Genomic DNA, 25,541 nt, shown 5'->3' on the forward strand with positions numbered 1-25,541 from the left:
CCCCCCCCCCCCCATGTGTTCCTGGCATGCTCCCTTTGACGGTGAACTTTACTTGCACCCCCTCCCCCCATGTGTTCCTGGCGTGCTCCCTTTGACGGTGAACTTTACTTGCACCCCCCACCTGTGTTCCTGGCGTGCTCCCTTTGACGGTGAACTTTACTTGCACCCCCCCCCCCCCCTGTGTTCCTGGCACGCTCCCTTTGACAGGTGAGCTTTACTTGCACCCCCCCCCATGTGTTCCTGGCATGTTCCCTTTGACAGGTGAACTGGCATGCTCTCCTTGGCAGGCAAGCTTTACGTGCTCTCTTTGACAGGTGAGCTTTACTTGCACCCCACCCCATGTTCTCTGAGCGTGTTTCCTGGCAGAGCCTGCCATGCCTGCCCATGCTTCGTGTGTTTGGTGTGTTCCCTCTCCTCGTTGTTTGCCGGCTCCACGGAGCTCCGGGGGGGGATCGTGTCTCTTCTTGCCCCAGGTCGCCCGGGAGCCTGGCATTGGCAGGGAACATGTTGGGATTCGTCCTCCAGGGCGGGTCCAGCGCCGCGCGGCCTCCACCCGGGAGCAGGTATTACTGGCGAGGGAGGCTGCGGAGACCGTCGGGCCCTCACACCGGGAGCAGAGAAAGGGCCCGCAGACATCTCCCGGGGGCCCCAGCACCGACAGGCCCTCAGACAGCGAGCAGAAGGCCCGCAGACACCTCTTCGGCCCGGCCCGGGGCCCCAGCACCGACGAGCCCTCCCTAACATCGGCCTGCCCTCCTCGGCACACCCCCGGGGCCTTCAACCGCACGGGCCCCTGAGGGCCCCAGCTCCCGCTCTGGCCACCACATCCAGGAAGGAGACGAGTGCCGGGGTGAGTACCTCCGCCAGGTGCTCCGAGCCCAGGGTGCGCACTGGCCCCTCTCTCACCTCCCTCAGGGTAGGGTGACCCGGACTTGCCCGGACGGCCCCCGTTTTTCACCAGCTGTCCGGGCAGATTTCGAGAAATTTAGCTCATGGCCCGGGTTTTGGAGAGGGTCGACTTAAAACAGGGGAGGTGTTTTTTATGTTTTACAAAGAAGGGATAGTTAGCAGTTGTTCCAAGAAAGCAATTTAATTCACAGGTAAGCTACTGGGTTTAAAAATTGCATCTTATGTATGTTCTTACTGCCTGTTTTGTAATTCCCTCCTGGGGAGCCTGTCATTCTGTGCGCTGGCTCGACTCTTCTATTTTTGTGAAATGTCTCGGTTTTTTGCTTTAAAATTCGGGTCACCCTACCTCAGAGTCAAACCCTCCATCGATCCCGCCTTCATCCTTAGTATGTCGGTGGAAAGAGCCCTTCCCCTCCCACTCTCACACCCCAGTTTACTTTAGAGGCCCTCTTCGCGGGCCCGCCAACTTTCTCTTTGTGGTGGCCCCAGCTGCAGGCCTTCGCCTGCCTCCCTCTCTTACCTCAGTGGGTGGGGGGGATCACCAGACTTCCTTTCCAGCCTCAGTTTCAGGGGACCCTCCCATACAGTTACCAGGCAGCTTCATGTCACATGGGCCAGAATCACGGACAGTACAGTTTGTTCAATTGAGATGAACAAGGACTACAACTCCCAGAATGCAATGCGTTCCAAATTAAAGCCCATGTCCCTGGTAACATCAGGTAACCTAGCCTGTTCTTTTCTCTTTTTGCCGTGTCTCCCCCCCACCGGCCTATGTTTCTTTGACATGACCACCTACCTTCCCCTTGTGCATGGCATCAGGAATTATGCTGAAGTGTGTGTGTGTGTGTGTGTGTGTAGGGGGGGGGGGTAATAAGTCAATACTATTGAATAAAGTATGCGGCACGGAAAGGAAAATATTTAGCAATACATGATTGCACTTAAATCGGCCGAGCAGAACAAAGATTGCAGTACGTTTCTTATTTAGCATGAAAGTGCCTCGCTAGGAGACACTTTAGGATTCCAGACATGTGACCTTAAAAAAGAGAAACATTGCATTTGTTAGCCTTCCCTTGAAAAATCTGAGACTCTGAGAAAGGTGTCTCTGATTTGAACATGAATGTGCGCTAATGCTAAAATAAAAAAAATATCAATTTCCCGCTCTGGTCCACCGACTGGGATGTTTACATTATCTGTGCAAATTGTCCCCTTTTTACATGTTTTAAATCTTAATAAATCTGTTGCCGAAGGAGACCGGTTAGTTCCCACGAAGTGCTCATGTTTCAGCTTGAAACATTTTGTGTATTAAAATGTGCACTTTATTCGGCATATGATGGATTACGTGGCAAGAACAGCAAATCCATATTCGTGTGGAAAATGCAGCAACCGCATAATAGTATTTCCCCTCTAGGCCTTATCATGTGCCCACCTTTCCTACGGTTTTCATATTCTCTTGTGTAAAGTGAGCGAGCAACACTTCCGGTCTCTGTTGCCTCTTTGAATCCTGGTACTTGTGGTCCAGCAATACATATCTGGGAAGAATAAAACATACGGTCCTGAATGCAATGATAAAACACACATGCAATCAGGGACAAAGTGTCAACTATGTGCTAAACTCTTGTCTACCTGTTCCAAACAACCCTACATCTGCCCTGATGCCTGCCTCACTTCCGGTCCCTTACCTCTTTCATTACCTTCTTGTCCACCAGTAACACCCCCTGCGGCCTCTCACCCTCATCTTTTAGTCATTTCCTGTCTTTACCCAACTTCCTGGCCCCTCCCAACTTTCCCTCGCCCATGCAGGTTGTAACTGCACGTGGCGCTGTGCCAGTGTGACACCTCCAGCCGGCCTCGGCTTTCTTGTCAACACAACTTTCCATGCAGGAATTGTCTGAGCCCATAATAAGGGCCACTGGAAATATGTAGCCATGAAAATGTGACTCACCAACAAATAATGCATTTGTGTGGCCTGTCAGCACAGCGACATATTATTAATAACACCACCCTTTCTAACTCCCAGGGTAAATAGGTTTGTTTAAAATATACAGTGCTCCACACAGCCGAAAACAAACCTGTATGCAATTTTTTTTATTTTTATTTCAAAGTATTTTATTAAATTTTACAGACAGGTACATTAGAGTTTCCGTTACGAGGTACCCGCCAAACGTGGTTGGTGTTGCCGTAGCTACAGGTAATTGGTATACGTGTTTAGCTCCACCCCTTTACATTGACTTGCTAAGAGCTTAAGGTCAGGGTGATAGAAAGAGAGAGAGTAAGAAAGAAAGATTGGAGGTAGGTTACAAGAAGTGTTCTATAGCAATGAGCCTAGTCTGGGGGTGCAGCGTTTTGTTTTGTGAACAGCCGACCCCCTCAGGTGGTCTCACGGAGGTTCATAGGAGTCCAGATACCTGTCAGGCGATTTCCACATCCCCCGAGTAGCTGGCCTCCAGGGTGAGTTTTTCAATACGGACACTTTTTTCCTCAGGAGAGGACGCCACTTTTCGCTCGGCACAGTAGCGGCTTACTTTGATTTGGACGCAGAATAGAGAGAAACAAAACGTGATGTCTGTGCACATTGGACACAGCCAGCACGCCCTGATGAAGTTCTTTTGAACGAAACGCGTTGGCTGCCTAAAAGAAAATTGAATAAAGAAGAAACAAAACAAGACATAACAATTCTTGGACATTCTTTATTGATATTTGCATTATTCGAGCTCTGGTGGTGCAATCCACAGTGGGAGGTTACAAGAAGTGTTGTATAGCAATGAGCCTAGTCTGGGGGTGTAGCGTTTTGTTTTGTGAACAGCCGACCCCCTCAAATGGTCTCACGGAGGTTCATAGGAGTCCAGATACCTATCAGGCAATTTCCACATCCCCCGAGTAGCTGGCCTCCAGGGTGAGTTTTTCAATACGGACACTTTTTTCCTCAGGAGAGGACGCCACTTTTCGCTCGGCACAGTAGTCGCTTACTTTGATTTGGACGCAGAATACAGAGAAACAAAATGTGATGTCTGTGCACATTGGACACAGCCAGCACACCCTGATGAAGTTCTTTTGAACGAAACGCATTGGCTGCCTAAAAGAAAATTGAATAAAGAAGAAACAAAACAAGACATAACAATTCTTGGACATTCTTTACTGATATTTGCATTATTCGAACTCTGGTGGTGCAATCCACAGTGGGAGGTTACAAGAAGTGTTCGATAGCGATGAGCCTAGTCTGGGGGTGTAGCGTTTTGTTTTGTGAACAGCCGACCCCCTCAGGTGGTCTCACGGAGGTTCATAGGAGTCCAGATACCTATCAGGGAATTTCCACATCCCCCAAGTAGCTGGCCTCCAGGGTGAGTTTTGCAGTGCAGTGCTATCTGAGGTACGTCACCCAGTTGATCCAACCTTTGTATGACGTCTTAGCTGTATCCTTCCAGCTGGACAGGACTCGTTTCACTGCTGCAGTCAGCAGGAGGTCTGGCAGACCCCTGTCATGCTGTGAAGCAAGTCCTGTGGTCATAAATGTGGTGGTGAGGGAAGAGAATTCTGGGTGTAGTATGCATCCAAGCGCCTTTTGTTTGAAACCAAAGACTTTGAATAAAAGGTGTGCTTCTTTTAATCCTAGTTATGTTTTCGAACTGACCTTCAGTTTTGACTTTGCTTTGTGTCTACACTACCGGCCGTTGAAAACACCTTCTTCCATTAAGAAGCAAGCTGCCGGACACCTTTGGGTAAAGTCCGCGCTATATAAAATCGCATAAATAAATAAAATTACTAATGTAAAATATAAGTGGTTCTCAAAGAGAACTGTTAAATCTAATAAGACAGGAGAAATACCAGTGAGAAGTTTAATGTTTGAGATTGTTATACCCTGTGAGTGCCCTCTTCAAATAACTACAGCTCTGGGAACAGTGAATGTGACATAAAATTAATTTTCACGGCTAATGACACAATAATGTTTATGAAAAAGAGGATCGTTATGCACACAAACTTTGATGGGAGGTATGCTTGTAAAAAGCATAAACACTGGAAATCACTCAGACTAACATCCCAACCCATCGTTTTTCATCCACTTTCCCACGCTAGACAGAGGCCTGCCTTATGAAAATCAATGCTGACCCTGCTCATCATGGAAGTCCATTCTAAACTGCCAGGCATATCCCTCTACAGAGGAACAAGCAACCCCACATCTGTGTCAGACTTCTTAGGTCTTGCCAGTGATATATAGCTTGGACCCTGTGGCACAGTTTGTGTCCTGGGTTGCTCTGAACATGGGACCCCCTTCTGGACATATGCTTCACTGCGTAGGGTGCTACATCAAACATACTAAAGGTAATAGGAGTCATGCTTGAAAATAGTTTAACCACTAGCAATGACTCAGGGTAGCATTCCAATCCATCATTTTTTACCCACTTTACCAATCTAGACAGAGGCCGGCCATATGCAAATAAGTACAGACTCTGTTAGTCATGGAAACATTGCACCCCGATCCGCCAGACATTGCCCCCTCGGAACACAAGTAATCCCAAATCTGTTTCAGATTCATGTTTTGTAAGTGAGGTATGGCTTAGGCCCTGTAACACAGCTTCAATCCTATGGTGCTCCGCGCATGGGACCCTCTTCTAGCCATATCCTTGCCCACTTAGGGTGTTACACCAAACACACAAAAGATAATGGGAGGAATGCTTGCAAATAGTTTAACCACTGACACTGGCTTGGGCAGCATTCCAATCCATCATTTTTTGCCCACTGTGCCACTCTAGACAGGAACCTGTCATATACAAATCAGTACTGACCCTATCATGGGCATCCTGAGGAAAATTACATTTTGGCCATGTTGTGTTCCCTAGCGAGTACCCCACCGACTCCATGTACGAGTTAAAGTGCATGTAACTTCCCTCCTGTACCAGCTATGAAGACGCAAATACATTTGCGTCCAACGTTAACTTGTCCTCTTTCAGACCCACCATGAATGGGTTAGATGGTCCGTTCCTAAGTATGCTATGCCAACGTCTTTTTGAAGTGCACTCCTACGTTTTTCAGCCTGGCTGAAAGTAGGCCCTGAATCTCTGCCACCGAGCCTCTTTTCTGGCTTCTGACTGCGAGGGCCCCTGCCCAAGCAGCCCCCGTACCCGTGAACTCTGACTTACTTCTAGCGCGGTCCTCCGTGCTCAGCTCAGCCTGCTACCTGCCAAGATTGACTATAACCTTCGAGTTATCTGTTTCCCTCCCCGAAAATACATTTCAGCCTGCTAGCTTCAGTAAACATCCTTCCTCAGCTGCAGGGCTAAAGGGCCGACCTGTCTCTATGCAAGTAATTCATAGCCTCTGTTGCCATGCTTCCATGGAAGGCCCCATGCCCCCACGCTTCTCATACAGACACTCAGGCGCTTATACACGCACTCACAGCAAGTATAGAATAGCTTCTGCTCTAGAGACCTTTCTGCCCAGATAGCTTAGTTCCTAAACATCAGATATCAGATATGATAGAAGCACAAGTTGATCTGACATACCAGACTTCTGTCTCTTTCCGTCAGTGTGAATGTCAAGTCCCCTGCACCCCGTCAATCACACGTCATGCAGCTGCGCGCGCATCCAAGCTTCCGATTTCTGCTGACATTGCAACATTCTGTTAGCACCACCCCTTGGTGCCACCCACTTGCGTCACCTATCAGTGACGTTTCTAGCACACACCTCTAGTTTACGCCTAGTTTACGCCTCTTGATGATGTACTAATACCACGTGTATACTGTTATCTTGTCTTCTCTCAGCTGTTACGCCTCTTACATTGAACATTATGATGTAAATCAAGTATATAAGCTATGTATTGTCAATAAACGAGAGCGCGCTCATCTATCCCTTCTGACACCCTGTGTGGTGGTCAGAACATGATATCCTGATTCCTTTATGAGGAATAAAACCCTTAGAAACTCTTACACCACGGACTCTGTTTTCCTTCATTCTGATTGAGTTATTATTAATTAAGTACTTACCTGCATAGAAATTAAGAGAGTAAATTAATTATTTACGTCATTTTGGCGCCCGAATAGGGACCCCTCCCCCACCTCACGCGCCGGAAGGTGCGTTGCAATCCGTGTCCCCTGCCATCAGTTAGACGGACTACACGTGTACTGGCAGGATTTCCTGCATCCCCCTCTGACACACGGAGGTGACGAAGACTGCAATCAGTGCCCAGACGAGGCGGTGAGGAGTGCGGAGGATCCCGACCAGAGCCCAGCCGAAAGAAGCAAGGTCCGAGGTGTGAAGAGGCCCACCAGTTTTCCGAAGTTTTCCGAAGTTTTCCGAAGTTTTCCGAAGTTCCGAGCCGAGTCCAGTCGAGTTTTCCGAGGCCTTCTGTTTTCCGTGCTTCCCGGTGAGTACCATTGCTGGGTCGTATCTAGACGGGTTTGGGTACGCAAGTCCGGTCTGCACTGTTTTTAGGCAGTGTATCTGTACTGTTTAGCAGTATATAAAGTATTCCGAATTTCTGCACTGTTACAGCAGTGTATCCGTATCGTTGAGCGGTACTTCTAGTATAGAGGGGTAGTCATCTATGTTTTAAATGTTTTTGTAATTAATGTCGTGGTATGAATGTGATTGTTTTTGTGCATTATTGTGTCTCTTGTATAAATAGTTACAGTCAACATTGAGTATCAAGGATCAAGCATTTCAGTATCAAGTAGGCACAATGCCGTTTTTTAACAAGTTAAAGCAGATAGGAACTAGGAAAGGGATGTTAGAGGAAGAGATTCCAATCCCCCCTAGGGACACTCCAGGTAATTTTATGTACAATAAACATGGCATAGACGCCATTCTGTATCTAGAGTTATGGACCGAATATACCAAGCACCTAGAGGAAAGATACCGATGGCCAGTTAACGGAACATGGGATGCCGAGTGCATCATAAGGGTAGAAGAAGTATTACGGAAAAAGAAAGCTAGACAATCTCAGAAAGACGCCATAGAATTTTGGCGTAAGGAATCACGTAAGCGTGCTGAAAGAGCACTCCGTAGAGAAGACAGACTTCAAGAATCAGAAAAGGCCCAAGAAAACGAATTAGTTACTGAGGGAATTCGAGTAAAATTAGAACAAATAGATCGTACCCAAAATAGCCAAGTGAACAACATGTATCTTTTGGCCGAAGGTACCCCTGACGCCATTTCAGAAATACCGAAAAATTTGCCGTCACCATTGGTTCCAACTAAAGTAATGCACAAAACTACTAAAGACATATTCCTAAATTCCTATCTAGATGATGTAGCACCAGCTTACACCAATCTGCCTGTTCGCGCCCTGCCTGCAGACAGGGACGGGGGTGGTACTCCACCCCCAGGTCACGTTCCGCCGGTACCGCAACAGACTTCTCCTGTTCCGCCAGCCCCGCCACTTCCCCTACTCAAAACTGACCTACCGAAACCACGTTTGCCTGATCCACCTAAACGACAAGTTCACGTTCAGATACAGACTCCGCGGAGAGATAATGCCCAAGCATCCGCCTCAGGAGGTGTGACAGCGGGTCTACAGACCCCGCCACCGACACACAGATTGCATTTAAAGGACACACAGAATCCTTTCCAGTCTCCCCACTATTCATCCCGGCTTGAGGCATTGAAAGATAGGATGTCATTCTGCAGATATGATCCAGTACCCGGAACAGACGATCTAATGGTATTAGCATCACTGCGCTTAAGATCTGCCACCGACAGCTTGTTATGCTGTGTGGGAATGCAGGAAGCCCTCGACAGACTATACAAATTCATACAGACAGGGAAAGATCCCGACAGTGTCCAAGCTGCCATGTATAAACAGAAAGTTGACATTCAAAAACAGATATTACGATTCTTCATTAATTGTGTAATAAGAGAACGAGACAGGCCCGGAACAGATCAGAGTGAATTAGACGTATTGAACAAGTGGGGCCAAAATATAGCAGAAGCAAAACATGACAAGGGGACTTGCATAGCCGCTATGTCCCAGAAAATTAGAAAGGCAGTATTAACTGCGCATCAGGAAGAAACTGATAAAACTTCCTCTGAGGAAGAAAATGAAGATGGGACATCAGGAAAGTCTACAGACATTATAGCATATGTAGGTAGGGGAAACTACCTTAGGAAAGGTGTCCGTCCGGAGAGCAAGAGAGTTTTCTTCTCTGCCTTAACGAATCCGAATTCTGCTGAGCATCAGTTCCAGGAAACTGATAAACGGCTTCGAGATCGAGTTGGGTACCATGTACTCAATTCTATGGATGAACAAGAACTAGCCCGATCAGCTGTATCATGGGCCGAAAATGCAGACATATATAATGATGACACAGTGGCGCAGACATTTCTGAACCTCTCCCCCGACGAACAGAAACTAGCAGGCGTATACATGATTCAGCACCTTCTCATTAAATACAGAAAACATTATTCCGATCCAGGTCCCTTACACGAGACACTAGAAGCACTACTGATGGATAGATGGAGAGGCTTAAGTACCAAATTAATTCAAATAATTCTAGAACAACGACGCAGATATGATACCTTTGTAAGCTCTGAACATGTTCCCGCCCCACCTCCAGAGAGGAAAATGTACCATATGCAGTGCAGGGGTGGTATTGAAAGTCAGAACCCCTTACGAGAAGTACACCCTGTAATGGGTGAGGATAAGGTTTTGAAACGCGTGTATGTACACACGCCTCTGACTAAATTAGAACTGTTAGAAATGAAGAAATTAGTCCCGTGCCATGATAAAGACCCTGCAGGTTTTCATAGAGAGCTCAAAGATATGTTACTGATGGGAGACTACACGTATGATGATATCATGAAAATGTTGAAAGTGTTACTGCCTACGGGTATATTTGAGAAACTGAAGGAAAAGGAATGGGAGGTGGGAGACACAAAGATTGCCTGGGCAGAAATAGAAGAAGAAGAGAAAAAACGGGTTCCAGGGTTAGGCCTTGGGGACAAAACTAAAGCATTACCAGGTTTGATAGTACAGGTCTTGCCCAGATTATTGACAACTAGAAAAGAAGATTGGGATGCAATCTCGTCCTGTAAACAGAAACATGATGAAGATACTAGTGACTTCTATTCAAGATTCGAGAAATGTTTTATTATCAATAGTGGCCTCCAGCCAAGTAGCGAGTCGTACCCACATCTTTTTGTATCAAAGTTAGTCGAGAATTCCCTACCGTTAGTTAAAAATAGAGTGTATAAAGTCGAGAGTACATGGCAAGCAAATACGCCATCCCAGATGTTACAAATGTTACAATATCACCAGAATAGAATTAGGGAAGAACAAGATCAGGAACAGAAACGTATGAAAGACACGAAAATGAAAATGTTAGTAGCTCAGACGGTCCCATCCGACAGTCACAGGAAAGGTACGACCCAGACAAGTCACACTGCGGCTCCTGTTAAAGGGACATGCAATTATTGCAAGCAGCCAGGTCACTACGTACACGAATGTCCAGTTCTGAAACATAACATAGCGACAGGTAAAACTAAAGAAAGACCGCATCCGCCTAGACAAGACCATAACCAGCATCAGTCTACACAGAATACACAGCCTATACATGCATCCGCACAGACAGCACAGACCGTAGCAGTACCACAGCCACAGCCCATTGCTGCGACTCAGCAAGTCTCACAACAGATGTACCAGTATGCCCAGTCTGCTTACCCCGAATACTCCCGATATACATGAAACAGCCTAGAGAGGGAAGGTGGCTTGCCTCTTATTGAGATTCCTGTAGATCAAGAAGGTCCTTATGTACACAGTCAAGTATTGGGAAAAGACAGAAAGTTTTTAATTGACACAGGGGCAAGTCGCACTACAATAAGTCATGACGAAGTTCCAGGGGCACCCCTCTCAGGCTCACAAAATGTTTCCCTTGGTTTTTCAGGACAGCCTATTGTAAATGAAGTATCAGAACCAGTTCCCCTGGCTGTGGGTCCATTATCACGCGTTACAGACCTGTTACTCACGAAATCATGTCCAGAAAATCTATTAGGAATTAAAACATTGAAGGCTCTAGGAGCCATAATCTGCTGTTCCCCGGAGGGAGTTAGACTCTTTCTGCGGGATTTCAAGGGCCATTATGTTTTGCGTGAGTTTGACGTCAGATTGAAAAATGTACCTGATTACTTGTGGGCAAAAGGCCCAACTGATGTAGGATGTATGCACATTACACCATACCGCGTTACACTCAAGGCAGGTGTTGTATTACCCAGAATCAGACAATACAAGTTACCACCCGATGCTGTAGTGGCTTTACTGAAAATCATTGAAGAGCTCATGGCCCAAGGAGTGGTCGTCGAAACCGACTCCAATATCTGTAATTCACCCATCATTCCGATTCTTAAACGTACTGATCCCAATGCACCGCCAGTATATCGGCTGGTGATTGATCTTCGAGAATTGAATAAATGCATTATCCCACAGTATCCTGTGGTCCCCGATATATCATCTCTATTGACTGCTATTGATTCAGAAGCAACGTTCTTTACTGTAATTGATCTCAAGAACGCCTTCTTCAGCGTGCCTATTGATCCAGAGAGCCAATATCTCTTCGGATTCTGTTTAAATGGACGCAGTTTCAAATTTTCGCGCGCACCTCAAGGATTCACAGAAAGCCCCAGCATCTATAGTCAAGCACTGAAGAGACAACTAGATTGTATTCAAATGCCAGTCAACACCACTTTACTACAATACGTCGATGATCTGCTGATCACCGCACGAAGTGAGCCCGAATGTGAAAAAGCATCACTGACAGTTTTACATTTCCTGGCCGACAAGGGACACAAAGTGTCTCCTTCGAAGCTACAATTCTGTGTTCAGCAAGTTGTGTACTTGGGTCACTTGCTGTCCAAAGTGGGGAGACAGCTCACTCCCGATCGCATTCAGTTAATTGTGAACATGCCGCAACCCAAGACACAAAAGGAAGTGCGGGCCTTCATAGGCCTCACCTCGTACTGCAGACAATGGATTCCCCAGTATGCATTTCTAGCCAAGCCACTCATCCAGTTAACGACACAGGAGGCAGCGACTTCGACTGCCCTCCCTTGGACTCAGGAACATACACAAGCTTTTGAAGACTTAAAGAAAGTTTTATGCCAAGCACCAGTTTTAGCAACGCCATGTTACAGCAAACCGTTTACACTTTTTGTTACAGAACGTGATGGTACAGCGTTGTCTGTCCTCACTCAAGATCAAGCAGGTTCACATAAGCCTTGTGCTTATTTTTCTAGTACATTGGATGCCGTAGCCCAAGCACTCCCTGCGTGCTTAAAGTCAGTAGCAGCAACAGCGTTAGCAATAAGACAAAGTGATTCAATTGTTTTAGGTCATCAGTTAACAGTTCAAGTACCACATTCTGTAGAGGTTTTGTTAAACAGAACCCAGACTCAATACTTAACTATAGCACGACTGACAGGTTATGAATTAACACTATTCCAGCCACACATAGAAATCAGGCGTTGCAACATCCTGAATCCAGCAACACTGTTACCTACAGGTATGACAGATCCAGCTCCACATGATTGTATAGAAATAATTAATGCAGTAACAAAGCCTAGACGAGACTTAACAGATGTCCCATTGACAAATCCAGACCTGACACTTTATGTGGACGGTTCATGCATGAGAACAAGTACAGGAGAATTAGTGGCCGCGTATGCCGTGACCACTGAAACTGAAATTAAAGAAACACATCGTATTGACACACTGTCTGCTCAAGCAGCAGAGCTCATCGCTCTGACCCAAGCCTGTATTCTAGCGAAAAACAGAAATGTTAACATATACACAGATTCCCGTTATGCGTTCGGAGTCGTACACAACTTCGGCATGCTCTGGCAAGAACGAGGTTTTCTGACCTCTCATGGTACAAAGATACAGCATGGTCCTCTCATTCAAGCACTACTAGAAGCAATACATCTGCCTTCAGCCATTTCAGTCATGAAGTGTAAAGCACATACTAAAGTCACAGATTCTGTTTCCCAGGGTAACGACCTGGCAGACCAGACAGCAAAACATACAGCACTGACTCACACCCAGACTACTGATGTGACAAAGACAATAGTACCGACACAGTGTATGGCAGTTAGAGATCCCGCCCTAGACGTAATTGATGTCCAGACACATGCTACTCCAGAGGAGATAAAGAAATGGACTGAACTAGGAGGGATTCAGACAGATCAAGGTTGGGTGACGAAGGGAAAATCTATATGGTTTCTCCCCGACTCAATGGTTCAGGTCATGATAAATACAGCACATAGCCCGGCCCATCTAGGAGAGAAAGCCATGTTAGACAGTTTACAGAATCTCTGGTACAACAAACACTTACGAGCAGCAGCAAAGCAGAAAGTGCGTACTTGCATGATCTGTTGTCAGTTCAATCCAGGTAAAAGCGTCCCTGTTGAGCAAGGTGGATTTCATCCTCCCGATCACCCTTTTGAAGTCCTCCAGATGGATTATATCCAGATGAATAGCTGTAGAGGATTTAAGTATGTCCTTGTAATTGTTTGTGCTCTGTCCCGCTGGACCGAAGCATACCCAGTCCCAGACTACACTGCTCCGACCACTGCCAGACAGTTGGTTCGTGAATTCTTCCCACGGTACGGTTTGCCCCGTGTCGTGTATTCAGATAACGGACAGCCGTTCTCGTCCGAGTTGATGAGACAAGTTTCCCTCTTGCTAGGATATCAGTGGAGGTTCCACTGTGTCCGACATCCCGAAGCAGCTGGCCTTGTAGAAAGGCATAATCAGACACTAAAAATCCGTCTTGCCAAGATCTGTCAGGAAAAAGGAGTCGACTGGATAGTCGCTCTGCCCGTGGCACTATTCTATATGAGAATGGTCGCCCACTCAAGATCAGGGCTATCCCCGTACGAAGTGGTCTTTGGCAGACCACCGAATATGTGGGGGACGCCCATTCCGAAAAAGATCACTGATGTTGATTGTAACATGTTGACAGATTACCTTGCCTCCTTGATGTCTGCACTCCAATCATGTCGTTCACAGGTTGCCGCAGCCTTCCCTGACAATACCGATGTAAAGGCGCATGAGGTCCGTCCAGGGGACCTGGTTCTCGTCCGGAATTTCGACCGGAAAAGTCCGCTGGAGCCCCGTTGGAAATCCCCGAAGACCGTTCTGCTTACCACCAGGACCGCCGTGAAAATCGAGGGGAGAAAGGGGTGGGTCCACACGAGTCACATCAAACTATGCAATGAACTAAAAAACGGACTGAAACAGGACTATGACTCGTCCACCCCCTCCAAAGACTGTGTTGAGACGAAGGATTTTACCGTTGCCGAACGAGAAAAGACTCCCCGAGAACTTTACCGTATGAAGCTCCGATCTAGCAAGTCAGACAGTTTAATTGTTTAAGTCCTCCCCTAGGTGAATCGGTTAAATAGTTTCTGACATGTATCCCCTAGATCGAGATAGAGAAAGAGAGAGAGAAGCAAAGAAAAGTACATACTGTAAATCACTGCGTAGTCACTGTATAGTGACGTTGTTAATAATGTTTTTTCTAAGTATTCTAGTTATTATTGCCAGCATTCTGCTACCTATATATTGGCCTATTTTCAGGCATGAACAATCTGCTTACAATGTTTCTGCTGAACACACTTTTAGTGAACTTCCTGCACATGAACTCTCTTACAGACTTGCGCTGCGCAACAATACATTCATTAGTATGTTACACCATTCCCATCAGACAAATAATGCCACCGACTGTTGGATATGTGGCCGACTCCCTCCCTACCAGAATTACAAGGGAGCTCTGCCCCTCTTTCCGTATCCATTCACTCACAATGGCTCCTGTGGAGCATGGTTTAAAATAATTAATTCCTTAGATCCTGATACTGCTGTTTTCGATGGGGGCTGGGTTTTAGGAAACTTGAACTTAGTCCTGCTCAACGTCTGTTACCCTGATAAAGAGGGACTTCCCACTCGAATAGGAACTGATCTAGAAAATGAAGTATATGGATTAGGTAATTACACAATTAGCCTTATGATCCTTACTGTCGAATCTGAAACCGCTCCAGTTTTGCCCCATATGTTAGTATTACCAGTCACAGGAGAATTATGTGTTAGCAAGAAAGGTTCAGTACACGTAGGTCATAGCCAATGCACTACTGTGGTCGAGTTCAGTGACCATGGTAAATCGTCCTTTAAAGCTACCAGTCATTCCTACTTTGTTTGTGGTCATACCGCATACATACGTTTGCCTCCAGATTGGGATGGTACCTGTTACATTGCATTCCTTCTGCCACCTGTTTTTCTAGCTCCCCCTGATTACCATAGAAATACGAATCTAGCACCGAATAGACCCAAAAGAGATATTCCCCTTGTCGATTACACAGAAACGGCATGGGAACAGTACACTGATTTTAATAAAGGATTCTTTTTCTTCCTAGGACCTGTCCAAAACAGTAAATTAATACGCAGATTAACAAGAACTCTTGAAGCAGTAGTGAATGAAACTGCCTCCGCTCTAGGTAACTTAACAGAAGAGCAGTCTGCTATACGGACTGTTGTCCTTCAAAATCGTCTTGTAATTGACGTCATCTTGGCAGATAGAGGTGGAGCCTGTAAGGTCATCGGGTCAAGCTGCTGTGTTTTCATTCCACAAAATGCACCATCTGTCTATCAAGCTATTACCCGTCTACATAAAATTGCAAATCAGATACATCAGAATCCAGGCACCTGGACTTGGTCCGGTTGGTTCTGGACTACGTTAACAGCTTGGGGATGGAAGATCTTATCCTTCCTAGGCATTGGCCTTGTTATAGTATTCAGCTGCTGCCTGTGCTTGCAGTGTGGGCCAGCGATATGTGGACTGTGTGCCACATCCTGCATTGAACATTCCAGTTGTCTCTCAAACAGTCAAAGAAAGAAAGACGAACATATAATGTTACAAGAACAAACCGATCAATTTATGAGGATCGATATATCATGAAGGGTCCGTAGGGAACAAGGAGGGAATGAGGAAAATTAAATTTTGGCCATGTTGTGTTCCTTCCCTAGCGAGTACCCCACCGACTCCATGTACGAGTTAAAGTGCATGTAACTTCCCTCCTGTACCAGCTATGAAGACGCAAATACATTTGCGTCCAACGTTAACTTGTCCTCTTTCAGACCCACCATGAATGGGTTAGATGGTCCGTTCCTAAGTATGCTATGCCAACGTCTTTTTGAAGTGCACTCCTACGTTTTTCAGCCTGGCTGAAAGTAGGCCCTGAATCTCTGCCACCGAGCCTCTTTTCTGGCTTCTGACTGCGAGGGCCCCTGCCCAAGCAGCCCCCGTACCCGTGAACTCTGACTTACTTCTAGCGCGGTCCTCCGTGCTCAGCTCAGCCTGCTACCTGCCAAGATTGACTATAACCTTCGAGTTATCTGTTTCCCTCCCCGAAAATACATTTCAGCCTGCTAGCTTCAGTAAACATCCTTCCTCAGCTGCAGGGCTAAAGGGCCGACCTGTCTCTATGCAAGTAATTCATAGCCTCTGTTGCCATGCTTCCATGGAAGGCCCCATGCCCCCACGCTTCTCATACAGACACTCAGGCGCTTATACACGCACTCACAGCAAGTATAGAATAGCTTCTGCTCTAGAGACCTTTCTGCCCAGATAGCTTAGTTCCTAAACATCAGATATCAGATATGATAGAAGCACAAGTTGATCTGACATACCAGACTTCTGTCTCTTTCCGTCAGTGTGAATGTCAAGTCCCCTGCACCCCGTCAATCACACGTCATGCAGCTGCGCGCGCATCCAAGCTTCCGATTTCTGCTGACATTGCAACATTCTGTTAGCACCACCCCTTGGTGCCACCCACTTGCGTCACCTATCAGTGACGTTTCTAGCACACACCTCTAGTTTACGCCTAGTTTACGCCTCTTGATGATGTACTAATACCACGTGTATACTGTTATCTTGTCTTCTCTCAGCTGTTACGCCTCTTACATTGAACATTATGATGTAAATCAAGTATATAAGCTATGTATTGTCAATAAACGAGAGCGCGCTCATCTATCCCTTCTGACACCCTGTGTGGTGGTCAGAACATGATATCCTGATTCCTTTATGAGGAATAAAACCCTTAGAAACTCTTACACCACGGACTCTGTTTTCCTTCATTCTGATTGAGTTATTATTAATTAAGTACTTACCTGCATAGAAATTAAGAGAGTAAATTAATTATTTACGTCATTTTGGCGCCCGAATAGGGACCCCTCCCCCACCTCACGCGCCGGAAGGTGCGTTGCAATCCGTGTCCCCTGCCATCAGTTAGACGGACTACACGTGTACTGGCAGGATTTCCTGCATCCCCCTCTGACACACGGAGGTGACGAAGACTGCAATCAGTGCCCAGACGAGGCGGTGAGGAGTGCGGAGGATCCCGACCAGAGCCCAGCCGAAAGAAGCAAGGTCCGAGGTGTGAAGAGGCCCACCAGTTTTCCGAAGTTTTCCGAAGTTTTCCGAAGTTTTCCGAAGTTCCGAGCCGAGTCCAGTCGAGTTTTCCGAGGCCTTCTGTTTTCCGTGCTTCCCGGTGAGTACCATTGCTGGGTCGTATCTAGACGGGTTTGGGTACGCAAGTCCGGTCTGCACTGTTTTTAGGCAGTGTATCTGTACTGTTTAGCAGTATATAAAGTATTCCGAATTTCTGCACTGTTACAGCAGTGTATCCGTATCGTTGAGCGGTACTTCTAGTATAGAGGGGTAGTCATCTATGTTTTAAATGTTTTTGTAATTAATGTCGTGGTATGAATGTGATTGTTTTTGTGCATTATTGTGTCTCTTGTATAAATAGTTACAGTCAACATTGAGTATCAAGGATCAAGCATTTCAGTATCAAGTAGGCACAATGCCGTTTTTTAACAAGTTAAAGCAGATAGGAACTAGGAAAGGGATGTTAGAGGAAGAGATTCCAATCCCCCCTAGGGACACTCCAGGTAATTTTATGTACAATAAACATGGCATAGACGCCATTCTGTATCTAGAGTTATGGACCGAATATACCAAGCACCTAGAGGAAAGATACCGATGGCCAGTTAACGGAACATGGGATGCCGAGTGCATCATAAGGGTAGAAGAAGTATTACGGAAAAAGAAAGCTAGACAATCTCAGAAAGACGCCATAGAATTTTGGCGTAAGGAATCACGTAAGCGTGCTGAAAGAGCACTCCGTAGAGAAGACAGACTTCAAGAATCAGAAAAGGCCCAAGAAAACGAATTAGTTACTGAGGGAATTCGAGTAAAATTAGAACAAATAGATCGTACCCAAAATAGCCAAGTGAACAACATGTATCTTTTGGCCGAAGGTACCCCTGACGCCATTTCAGAAATACCGAAAAATTTGCCGTCACCATTGGTTCCAACTAAAGTAATGCACAAAACTACTAAAGACATATTCCTAAATTCCTATCTAGATGATGTAGCACCAGCTTACACCAATCTGCCTGTTCGCGCCCTGCCTGCAGACAGGGACGGGGGTGGTACTCCACCCCCAGGTCACGTTCCGCCGGTACCGCAACAGACTTCTCCTGTTCCGCCAGCCCCGCCACTTCCCCTACTCAAAACTGACCTACCGAAACCACGTTTGCCTGATCCACCTAAACGACAAGTTCACGTTCAGATACAGACTCCGCGGAGAGATAATGCCCAAGCATCCGCCTCAGGAGGTGTGACAGCGGGTCTACAGACCCCGCCACCGACACACAGATTGCATTTAAAGGACACACAGAATCCTTTCCAGTCTCCCCACTATTCATCCCGGCTTGAGGCATTGAAAGATAGGATGTCATTCTGCAGATATGATCCAGTACCCGGAACAGACGATCTAATGGTATTAGCATCACTGCGCTTAAGATCTGCCACCGACAGCTTGTTATGCTGTGTGGGAATGCAGGAAGCCCTCGACAGACTATACAAATTCATACAGACAGGGAAAGATCCCGACAGTGTCCAAGCTGCCATGTATAAACAGAAAGTTGACATTCAAAAACAGATATTACGATTCTTCATTAATTGTGTAATAAGAGAACGAGACAGGCCCGGAACAGATCAGAGTGAATTAGACGTATTGAACAAGTGGGGCCAAAATATAGCAGAAGCAAAACATGACAAGGGGACTTGCATAGCCGCTATGTCCCAGAAAATTAGAAAGGCAGTATTAACTGCGCATCAGGAAGAAACTGATAAAACTTCCTCTGAGGAAGAAAATGAAGATGGGACATCAGGAAAGTCTACAGACATTATAGCATATGTAGGTAGGGGAAACTACCTTAGGAAAGGTGTCCGTCCGGAGAGCAAGAGAGTTTTCTTCTCTGCCTTAACGAATCCGAATTCTGCTGAGCATCAGTTCCAGGAAACTGATAAACGGCTTCGAGATCGAGTTGGGTACCATGTACTCAATTCTATGGATGAACAAGAACTAGCCCGATCAGCTGTATCATGGGCCGAAAATGCAGACATATATAATGATGACACAGTGGCGCAGACATTTCTGAACCTCTCCCCCGACGAACAGAAACTAGCAGGCGTATACATGATTCAGCACCTTCTCATTAAATACAGAAAACATTATTCCGATCCAGGTCCCTTACACGAGACACTAGAAGCACTACTGATGGATAGATGGAGAGGCTTAAGTACCAAATTAATTCAAATAATTCTAGAACAACGACGCAGATATGATACCTTTGTAAGCTCTGAACATGTTCCCGCCCCACCTCCAGAGAGGAAAATGTACCATATGCAGTGCAGGGGTGGTATTGAAAGTCAGAACCCCTTACGAGAAGTACACCCTGTAATGGGTGAGGATAAGGTTTTGAAACGCGTGTATGTACACACGCCTCTGACTAAATTAGAACTGTTAGAAATGAAGAAATTAGTCCCGTGCCATGATAAAGACCCTGCAGGTTTTCATAGAGAGCTCAAAGATATGTTACTGATGGGAGACTACACGTATGATGATATCATGAAAATGTTGAAAGTGTTACTGCCTACGGGTATATTTGAGAAACTGAAGGAAAAGGAATGGGAGGTGGGAGACACAAAGATTGCCTGGGCAGAAATAGAAGAAGAAGAGAAAAAACGGGTTCCAGGGTTAGGCCTTGGGGACAAAACTAAAGCATTACCAGGTTTGATAGTACAGGTCTTGCCCAGATTATTGACAACTAGAAAAGAAGATTGGGATGCAATCTCGTCCTGTAAACAGAAACATGATGAAGATACTAGTGACTTCTATTCAAGATTCGAGAAATGTTTTATTATCAATAGTGGCCTCCAGCCAAGTAGCGAGTCGTACCCACATCTTTTTGTATCAAAGTTAGTCGAGAATTCCCTACCGTTAGTTAAAAATAGAGTGTATAAAGTCGAGAGTACATGGCAAGCAAATACGCCATCCCAGATGTTACAAATGTTACAATATCACCAGAATAGAATTAGGGAAGAACAAGATCAGGAACAGAAACGTATGAAAGACACGAAAATGAAAATGTTAGTAGCTCAGACGGTCCCATCCGACAGTCACAGGAAAGGTACGACCCAGACAAGTCACACTGCGGCTCCTGTTAAAGGGACATGCAATTATTGCAAGCAGCCAGGTCACTACGTACACGAATGTCCAGTTCTGAAACATAACATAGCGACAGGTAAAACTAAAGAAAGACCGCATCCGCCTAGACAAGACCATAACCAGCATCAGTCTACACAGAATACACAGCCTATACATGCATCCGCACAGACAGCACAGACCGTAGCAGTACCACAGCCACAGCCCATTGCTGCGACTCAGCAAGTCTCACAACAGATGTACCAGTATGCCCAGTCTGCTTACCCCGAATACTCCCGATATACATGAAACAGCCTAGAGAGGGAAGGTGGCTTGCCTCTTATTGAGATTCCTGTAGATCAAGAAGGTCCTTATGTACACAGTCAAGTATTGGGAAAAGACAGAAAGTTTTTAATTGACACAGGGGCAAGTCGCACTACAATAAGTCATGACGAAGTTCCAGGGGCACCCCTCTCAGGCTCACAAAATGTTTCCCTTGGTTTTTCAGGACAGCCTATTGTAAATGAAGTATCAGAACCAGTTCCCCTGGCTGTGGGTCCATTATCACGCGTTACAGACCTGTTACTCACGAAATCATGTCCAGAAAATCTATTAGGAATTAAAACATTGAAGGCTCTAGGAGCCATAATCTGCTGTTCCCCGGAGGGAGTTAGACTCTTTCTGCGGGATTTCAAGGGCCATTATGTTTTGCGTGAGTTTGACGTCAGATTGAAAAATGTACCTGATTACTTGTGGGCAAAAGGCCCAACTGATGTAGGATGTATGCACATTACACCATACCGCGTTACACTCAAGGCAGGTGTTGTATTACCCAGAATCAGACAATACAAGTTACCACCCGATGCTGTAGTGGCTTTACTGAAAATCATTGAAGAGCTCATGGCCCAAGGAGTGGTCGTCGAAACCGACTCCAATATCTGTAATTCACCCATCATTCCGATTCTTAAACGTACTGATCCCAATGCACCGCCAGTATATCGGCTGGTGATTGATCTTCGAGAATTGAATAAATGCATTATCCCACAGTATCCTGTGGTCCCCGATATATCATCTCTATTGACTGCTATTGATTCAGAAGCAACGTTCTTTACTGTAATTGATCTCAAGAACGCCTTCTTCAGCGTGCCTATTGATCCAGAGAGCCAATATCTCTTCGGATTCGGTTTAAATGGACGCAGTTTCAAATTTTCGCGCGCACCTCAAGGATTCACAGAAAGCCCCAGCATCTATAGTCAAGCACTGAAGAGACAACTAGATTGTATTCAAATGCCAGTCAACACCACTTTACTACAATACGTCGATGATCTGCTGATCACCGCACGAAGTGAGCCCGAATGTGAAAAAGCATCACTGACAGTTTTACATTTCCTGGCCGACAAGGGACACAAAGTGTCTCCTTCGAAGCTACAATTCTGTGTTCAGCAAGTTGTGTACTTGGGTCACTTGCTGTCCAAAGTGGGGAGACAGCTCACTCCCGATCGCATTCAGTTAATTGTGAACATGCCGCAACCCAAGACACAAAAGGAAGTGCGGGCCTTCATAGGCCTCACCTCGTACTGCAGACAATGGATTCCCCAGTATGCATTTCTAGCCAAGCCACTCATCCAGTTAACGACACAGGAGGCAGCGACTTCGACTGCCCTCCCTTGGACTCAGGAACATACACAAGCTTTTGAAGACTTAAAGAAAGTTTTATGCCAAGCACCAGTTTTAGCAACGCCATGTTACAGCAAACCGTTTACACTTTTTGTTACAGAACGTGATGGTACAGCGTTGTCTGTCCTCACTCAAGATCAAGCAGGTTCACATAAGCCTTGTGCTTATTTTTCTAGTACATTGGATGCCGTAGCCCAAGCACTCCCTGCGTGCTTAAAGTCAGTAGCAGCAACAGCGTTAGCAATAAGACAAAGTGATTCAATTGTTTTAGGTCATCAGTTAACAGTTCAAGTACCACATTCTGTAGAGGTTTTGTTAAACAGAACCCAGACTCAATACTTAACTATAGCACGACTGACAGGTTATGAATTAACACTATTCCAGCCACACATAGAAATCAGGCGTTGCAACATCCTGAATCCAGCAACACTGTTACCTACAGGTATGACAGATCCAGCTCCACATGATTGTATAGAAATAATTAATGCAGTAACAAAGCCTAGACGAGACTTAACAGATGTCCCATTGACAAATCCAGACCTGACACTTTATGTGGACGGTTCATGCATGAGAACAAGTACAGGAGAATTAGTGGCCGCGTATGCCGTGACCACTGAAACTGAAATTAAAGAAACACATCGTATTGACACACTGTCTGCTCAAGCAGCAGAGCTCATCGCTCTGACCCAAGCCTGTATTCTAGAGAAAAACAGAAATGTTAACATATACACAGATTCCCGTTATGCGTTCGGAGTCGTACACAACTTCGGCATGCTCTGGCAAGAACGAGGTTTTCTGACCTCTCATGGTACAAAGATACAGCATGGTCCTCTCATTCAAGCACTACTAGAAGCAATACATCTGCCTTCAGCCATTTCAGTCATGAAGTGTAAAGCACATACTAAAGTCACAGATTCTGTTTCCCAGGGTAACGACCTGGCAGACCAGACAGCAAAACATACAGCACTGACTCACACCCAGACTACTGATGTGACAAAGACAATAGTACCGACACAGTGTATGGCAGTTAGAGATCCCGCCCTAGACGTAATTGATGTCCAGACACATGCTACTCCAGAGGAGATAAAGAAATGGACTGAACTAGGAGGGATTCAGACAGATCAAGGTTGGGTGACGAAGGGAAAATCTATATGGTTTCTCCCCGACTCAATGGTTCAGGTCATGATAAATACAGCACATAGCCCGGCCCATCTAGGAGAGAAAGCCATGTTAGACAGTTTACAGAATCTCTGGTACAACAAACACTTACGAGCAGCAGCAAAGCAGAAAGTGCGTACTTGCATGATCTGTTGTCAGTTCAATCCAGGTAAAAGCGTCCCTGTTGAGCAAGGTGGATTTCATCCTCCCGATCACCCTTTTGAAGTCCTCCAGATGGATTATATCCAGATGAATAGCTGTAGAGGATTTAAGTATGTCCTTGTAATTGTTTGTGCTCTGTCCCGCTGGACCGAAGCATACCCAGTCCCAGACTACACTGCTCCGACCACTGCCAGACAGTTGGTTCGTGAATTCTTCCCACGGTACGGTTTGCCCCGTGTCGTGTATTCAGATAACGGACAGCCGTTCTCGTCCGAGTTGATGAGACAAGTTTCCCTCTTGCTAGGATATCAGTGGAGGTTCCACTGTGTCCGACATCCCGAAGCAGCTGGCCTTGTAGAAAGGCATAATCAGACACTAAAAATCCGTCTTGCCAAGATCTGTCAGGAAAAAGGAGTCGACTGGATAGTCGCTCTGCCCGTGGCACTATTCTATATGAGAATGGTCGCCCACTCAAGATCAGGGCTATCCCCGTACGAAGTGGTCTTTGGCAGACCACCGAATATGTGGGGGACGCCCATTCCGAAAAAGATCACTGATGTTGATTGTAACATGTTGACAGATTACCTTGCCTCCTTGATGTCTGCACTCCAATCATGTCGTTCACAGGTTGCCGCAGCCTTCCCTGACAATACCGATGTAAAGGCGCATGAGGTCCGTCCAGGGGACCTGGTTCTCGTCCGGAATTTCGACCGGAAAAGTCCGCTGGAGCCCCGTTGGAAATCCCCGAAGACCGTTCTGCTTACCACCAGGACCGCCGTGAAAATCGAGGGGAGAAAGGGGTGGGTCCACACGAGTCACATCAAACTATGCAATGAACTAAAAAACGGACTGAAACAGGACTATGACTCGTCCACCCCCTCCAAAGACTGTGTTGAGACGAAGGATTTTACCGTTGCCGAACGAGAAAAGACTCCCCGAGAACTTTACCGTATGAAGCTCCGATCTAGCAAGTCAGACAGTTTAATTGTTTAAGTCCTCCCCTAGGTGAATCGGTTAAATAGTTTCTGACATGTATCCCCTAGATCGAGATAGAGAAAGAGAGAGAGAAGCAAAGAAAAGTACATACTGTAAATCACTGCGTAGTCACTGTATAGTGACGTTGTTAATAATGTTTTTTCTAAGTATTCTAGTTATTATTGCCAGCATTCTGCTACCTATATATTGGCCTATTTTCAGGCATGAACAATCTGCTTACAATGTTTCTGCTGAACACACTTTTAGTGAACTTCCTGCACATGAACTCTCTTACAGACTTGCGCTGCGCAACAATACATTCATTAGTATGTTACACCATTCCCATCAGACAAATAATGCCACCGACTGTTGGATATGTGGCCGACTCCCTCCCTACCAGAATTACAAGGGAGCTCTGCCCCTCTTTCCGTATCCATTCACTCACAATGGCTCCTGTGGAGCATGGTTTAAAATAATTAATTCCTTAGATCCTGATACTGCTGTTTTCGATGGGGGCTGGGTTTTAGGAAACTTGAACTTAGTCCTGCTCAACGTCTGTTACCCTGATAAAGAGGGACTTCCCACTCGAATAGGAACTGATCTAGAAAATGAAGTATATGGATTAGGTAATTACACAATTAGCCTTATGATCCTTACTGTCGAATCTGAAACCGCTCCAGTTTTGCCCCATATGTTAGTATTACCAGTCACAGGAGAATTATGTGTTAGCAAGAAAGGTTCAGTACACGTAGGTCATAGCCAATGCACTACTGTGGTCGAGTTCAGTGACCATGGTAAATCGTCCTTTAAAGCTACCAGTCATTCCTACTTTGTTTGTGGTCATACCGCATACATACGTTTGCCTCCAGATTGGGATGGTACCTGTTACATTGCATTCCTTCTGCCACCTGTTTTTCTAGCTCCCCCTGATTACCATAGAAATACGAATCTAGCACCGAATAGACCCAAAAGAGATATTCCCCTTGTCGATTACACAGAAACGGCATGGGAACAGTACACTGATTTTAATAAAGGATTCTTTTTCTTCCTAGGACCTGTCCAAAACAGTAAATTAATACGCAGATTAACAAGAACTCTTGAAGCAGTAGTGAATGAAACTGCCTCCGCTCTAG

At 45.8% G+C, this 25,541-nt stretch overlaps 1 protein-coding gene across 2 annotated transcripts in view; it reads left to right on the forward strand.

Moving 5' to 3' along the window:
* The first annotated feature begins 577 nt into the window (after nt 1–577).
* LPAR5 (lysophosphatidic acid receptor 5) overlaps nt 578–25,541 on the forward strand; it is a 116,884-nt gene continuing 91,920 nt past the window's right edge. For both annotated transcript variants that reach the window (XM_086932890.1, XM_086932888.1), the window contains exon 1: nt 578–850. The gene's annotated coding sequence lies outside the window, so the exon portion shown is untranslated. The remainder of the gene's footprint in view (nt 851–25,541) is intronic.

Source organism: Lissotriton vulgaris, chromosome 7 (assembly GCF_964263255.1).
Source record: "Lissotriton vulgaris chromosome 7, aLisVul1.2, whole genome shotgun sequence".
Taxonomy (NCBI): Eukaryota; Metazoa; Chordata; class Amphibia; order Caudata; family Salamandridae; genus Lissotriton; species Lissotriton vulgaris.